Source organism: Castor canadensis, chromosome 3 (genome assembly GCF_047511655.1).
Source record: "Castor canadensis chromosome 3, mCasCan1.hap1v2, whole genome shotgun sequence".
NCBI classification, from domain to species: domain Eukaryota; kingdom Metazoa; phylum Chordata; class Mammalia; order Rodentia; family Castoridae; genus Castor; species Castor canadensis.
In genome coordinates, this window is record NC_133388.1 from 91,099,814 (window position 1) to 91,104,987 (window position 5,174).

The 5,174-nt window shown below is 51.1% G+C and overlaps 3 non-coding genes across 3 annotated transcripts; all 3 read right to left on the bottom strand.

The window, feature by feature from the left end:
• Window positions 1-314: 314 nt before the first annotated feature.
• Trnap-ugg (transfer RNA proline (anticodon UGG)) lies at window positions 315-386 on the bottom strand. Its single transcript has one exon. It is a non-coding gene; the product is annotated as a tRNA-Pro (tRNA).
• A 1,012-nt stretch (window positions 387-1,398) lies between these two features.
• On the bottom strand, window positions 1,399-1,489 carry Trnay-gua (transfer RNA tyrosine (anticodon GUA)). Its single transcript is given in 2 exon segments — window positions 1,399-1,434; window positions 1,453-1,489. It is a non-coding gene; the product is annotated as a tRNA-Tyr (tRNA).
• Window positions 1,490-2,365: 876 nt separating this feature from the next.
• Trnat-ugu (transfer RNA threonine (anticodon UGU)) lies at window positions 2,366-2,438 on the bottom strand. Its single transcript has one exon. It is a non-coding gene; the product is annotated as a tRNA-Thr (tRNA).
• Window positions 2,439-5,174: the final 2,736 nt, after the last annotated feature.

A 5,174-nucleotide genomic window follows, 5' to 3' on the forward strand; every position in this document is an offset into this window, starting at 1 on the left:
AATTTCCCGGAAAAGGCCCCTTCCTCCTGGGTCCGCCTCCATCTGGAAGATCGCCGCCCCAGGGAGGACAGCGCCTGGGGAAGCCCGCCCAGGCGAAGCGGCACCTGCTAACAACTGCGAGGACGACACGGGGGGATTGCGCTGGGGCAGCCCCCAGAAGCCCAGGGGTTTCCTCCCCACCCTGTTCACCAGCCCATCTGCCACAGTCGTTCAGCGTTGTCCTCTTTTGTAGGACAGTCAAAGCATGAGAAAGTTTGTACCAAAGTTAATTTTTTTCAGTACCTGCCAAAGAAGGAAAAAAGAAAACAAAAAAAGGGCTCGTCCGGGATTTGAACCCGGGACCTCTCGCACCCAAAGCGAGAATCATACCCCTAGACCAACGAGCCACGACAGAACGTGTTCCTTACATTCCCTCTGAACTACAATTTACTGCCTGGAATTGGCCGCTAGGCCACTCCCGAGGTCTCCTGCCACTCCTTTTTGTGGCATTTCCTTTTTGCCTTGCTTAGTTCTTCCTCTCATTGTTACCAAGTTCCAGCTGTGACTCTGGGCTTATTCGCCTCCAGACGCAGGATGGGGTCGGAGAAGGTGACTTTTGAGACTTGAGACCACACGCCCAGGGGCGCAGGGGACGAGCCCTGCGGGACCGGAGAGAGCGGGGCTGGGGCTGGGGCTGGAGGGCTGGGGCGGACTCGGTTGCCGAGCCGTGCAGTGGAACCCGAGCCGCGGGAGACACGCGGGACATGCTCTGCCCGCCGCCGGCCGCCGCCTCGCGCAAGCGATTCGAGGAGCCGGGGTGAGGGGACACGTGGGAACACGCGGGGCGGACGACACACCAACACACCGGGAGCCCCAGCAGGCTGCGTTTGGCGCCTGTTCTGGTCCCGCGAGCCCTCGCATTCCTTGCATAGGAAGCATGTTTTCCACCTCCCACCTTTGCTTGTTTCCTGTCGGGATCCACTGTCCGGTCTCCCGTGACTCGCGCCGTCCCAGTCCTTCCTGTGCTCCCGCAGCTCGGACGCTAAGTATATCCAGGCGTCCGCAGCGCCCTTCCTCCATGGATGGTGGAGTGGGGCAACCACCAGGACCCAAGGTCACGGTTAGAGGCTTGTTCCGCAAGCCAGGGCACATACGCACCCCCGGGGTTCTGCACTGTCCAGTGGGCTTTGGTCTCCGATGTTTGGACTTCAGGCAGCACCAGGGAGCAACTGGAAGCCAAAAATAAGTTTTGGGGAAGATAGCTCAGCACTTCGAAACGGCTGGAAAAGCTAGCCCACACTACCTCATCCCAGAAGTGTGCCAACAGCATCAATTCTTGGGAGAAGACAAGCAAAGGGATAGTGAAGACAATGGGAACAATTGCTTCATGGGTGGTTTTGAACTCAAAACAACAGCTTCTCCTTCGAGCCGGAATCGAACCAGCGACCTAAGGATGACTACCACGCCAACACTCTACAGTCCTCCGCTCTACCAGCTGAGCTATCGAAGGGAGCATAAAATACGCTGCCTAGAGTCCTCTGTTCAGGACATCGACAAGCACGGGCAGGAGAGAGGCGACATAGATTTTGGGGAATGGGCAACGCGAACACAAAGCCAGTTTATAAGGCAGGCTAGTTAGGGGGACAGCCCTTCTAGAGCTGGATTCTCCGGCTTCACCAAAGGGCTTCCGATCCCAGCTAGGCGTGAGCCACCCTGGAGCAGGAGCATCTGCGGTCCTCGGATCCTCCGCGCGCCGGGGCTGCCCGCCTCGCGCCTGCGTGCGCGTGCGCATGCGCGTCCCCTGCCTCACTTCCGGGGCTCCCCTGCCGGGCCTTCCGCGTCGGCCGGCCGGCTGGCGGCGTCGTCCCCGTCCACGCTCTGCGGATGTGGAATCGAATGCCCAGGAGAAAAGCGGCAGTTTAGGAGAATTCTTTCGTGAAAAAAAATATTTTTCAAAGGGCCCACGGTTTCTTTGAGACAGTATCAAGTGTAGAGACCCAAGTGTCGCCCGAAAGTGGGGTCACTTGATTTTCCCGCGGAGGTCGTGAGGTGTCCAGGGCCCAGGGAAGCAGGCCACCTGGAGGGACGCGTACGAGACGCGGAGTCCGGGCGGCGCGGGCTTGGCCCGGGGGCAGAGGCTCGTTCCCGGCTCCCCACGTGCTCCCCCCGCCGCCTTGTTTGTGGGGTGCGGCAGGGCCGGGGATCGCAAGCGCGGCGTCCGCGGGCGGGCAGCCGCTTCCCCAAGGCGTCACCGACGCCGCGAGCCCCAAGCGCCCGTCCGGAAACCTAAAAGGGAGGGAGCTCCACTCAGCCGCATAGTCGCCAGACCGAGCCACATTCCTCAGGCTTACGAGGGAGGAACGAATCGCTCTTAAAAAGTATTTGTAGGCCCCAGCGAGATTTGAACTCGCGACCCCTGGTTTACAAGACCAGTGCTCTAACCCCTGAGCTATAGGGCCTCACGACTCTGGGTTGTCCTTCTTTCTTAGAAAAGGAAGATCGTGCTGCGCTTTCTCTAGCATATCTAAGTATAAAGCAAACAAAACTAGACTACGTTTCATTTCCCAACTACAGTGCTGCAATTCAGTCTGCAGACTCCGGTCTTGCTGGGAATGACGCAGAGTGGTGGCCAGTGACAAGGAGCACTGCTATCCGAGGATGGGAGAAATGCACCCAACCCGACAAAGACGGACACGATGAGGGTCTCCCCGCCCCCACCCCCGCTCGGTTTCGATTGAGATCATGACCTCCACTCGGCTTTCTCCGTGGCTCGGAACTCCCCCGCCGGGTGCCGCCCCTTCCAGGTCCCTTAGCCCGAGGGGCCTTTCCCACGCGCCCAGTCCACCACACAGCCCCTCACTCAACGAGCATTGAGCCCACTTCGTGCTCTAGACAGGATCTGCATCCTGAAGTCACCGCCATAGTTTTGTGGAACAAAAGAACGGCAATTTTCGTGGAATAGAGGTTGAGGAGCCGATAAGAAAGGGCCACGAACTTGCAAAATGAGCCACCGAAGGGGCCTTAGGAGGGGACGGCGTGGAGATTTAGACAAGCTGCAGAATGCAAAATGGAAAGGCAGGCAGGAAGCAGCGATGTAGGGAAGGGAGAGTCTGCTGAACTAAATATGAAGTACAATAAAGGGGCAGAGAGAGAGTATTTGAAAAAAAAGGAAGCCTGCTTCTTCAGGGGCTCTGGAGAGGACAGCGGGTACAGCAGTGCTGGGATTTAGGCAGGATGAATTGGAGGCGAGGATGGAGCAATTCTTGGAAATTGTACAGTAGCCAGAACATGCCGTGGCTAGTTAGGTAGACTAATTTGTCAGATCAGATCAAAGTTGTCCATTGAGTTAGAGTCTGTAAGAGTTAGGAATTCTCAAAGGAGAGTGAAAGGAGAAAGCAGCAGAGGCCTAAGGAAGCTTTCTGAACAGCTTTCTGTCGCTGTGTTTTGGCTGTTCGTTCTCTTTCAAGCATCTTCCTTACATTTGGTAATTTCACATGTGAGTAAGTTCTTTGGGAAAACTCGAATTTCGAGATGGCAGATGGCAGAGGGCACGTGACCTAGGTTCCACTAATCACATGCACTTGGGGAAGATTTCTGCCCAGGAATGTGAGTGAGGGCTGGGGGAGTGGCTCAAGTGGTAGAGTTCCTGTCTAACAAGTCAGAGGTTCTGAGTTCAAACCCCTGTAGTGCCAAAAGAAAAAAAAAAAGTTTAGTGATCCCATAAAGAAAACCCACAGTTTTCAGAGTATGGGTTAAGTGGAAGGATTTTGGCTGTGGGTTTACTTAATCTGAAGACGTTGGGTTTTTTTTTTTTAGTTCTGGGAAGTTCTTAGTTTATACAAAATACAACAGACTGTGTGAACTAGACATCTGAAATTTATTTTCTCATAGTTCTGGGGCCAGAAACCCAGGAACAAAGTGTCAGCATAGTTTCTTCTGAGGTCTCACTCTTTGGCTTGCAGATTGCTGCCCTCTTTCTGCCTGGTCCCTTTGTTCATGCATCATCCTTACTGTCTCTCCTCACCTTCACATTTGCTTACAATACTAGTCAGATTGGTAAAATGACCTCATTTTTAACTTAAATCACCCCTTTGAAAGACTTATCTCCAAACAGACCCCATTATGAGTACTGGCAGTCAGGACTTCGTCATGTGAATTCGGGATGTGGGAATGTATTTCATCCCATTCTTCTCTAGATTATTTTTCCTCTATATCTTCTCTCTCTTGTTGGAGAGAAGAGAAATTGAAGTTAAATATATATCAGAACATCACACCCTGTCCTCCATTTCTTTTAACTTCTCTTCCATGTTTCTGTCTTTTGGTCTAAGTTGCATTTTGGATAACATATTCTTTTGGTTGGGCAGTACTGGGGATTGAACTCAGGGCCTCATGCTTACTAGACAGGCACACTCTGCCAGCCCTGGATAACATATTCCTGCCTATAATACTGTTCACTAATTTTCTCAGTAACTATGTCCAATCAACGTTAAATATGCCTGTAGAATCATTTGTTTTGATTAAATTATAATTTCCACTTCTAAAAGTTCTAGTTGATTCTTTTTTCAAAATTGCTAGGCCAAATTTTGTGTTTCCAGCTTACCTATTAAAAATAATAATTGTAGTTGTTTTAATATCTATAACTGATAATCCTAATAGCTGAATTGTATGCGACCCGTTGTTTTTGTTGATTCTTACTCATATTTTTTCTTATGTAACTAGACATCTTTGAATGTGTACTGCTCAAAGTCTTTGTAAAATTACAGTGATTGAAATTTTTTGTTTTTTTTTTTTTCAGTTAGGATCTCATGTTTTGCTTCAGGGCAGCCTCCTACCTAAGGCCTCATGGGTACTTGGGATCTCTCTCTCTCTCCATCACCTCTGTTTCTTTCTGGGCACTGGCTTCATTCTCCTCTTCTTGGAGAAAGCTTTCCTTAGTTTCTCTGACATGTGACAGAGTATAGCTGACAACAGTTTCTAGGTTTACACCATTGAGGTTGTTTTGCCACCCCACCCCCCACCCCCATATTATAGCTTAAACTGTTTGTTTCTAGTAAAGGTAGGTTGGGGTTTCTTTTCTTTCTTTTGTTTGGATCCCCTCTTCTTATTAAAACTACTAACCATGTTGGATAAGGTCTATCAAATCTCAAAATGATTAAAAAGTTTAGCAAGTGAAAATCTTATTTTGGGGAAGGGGG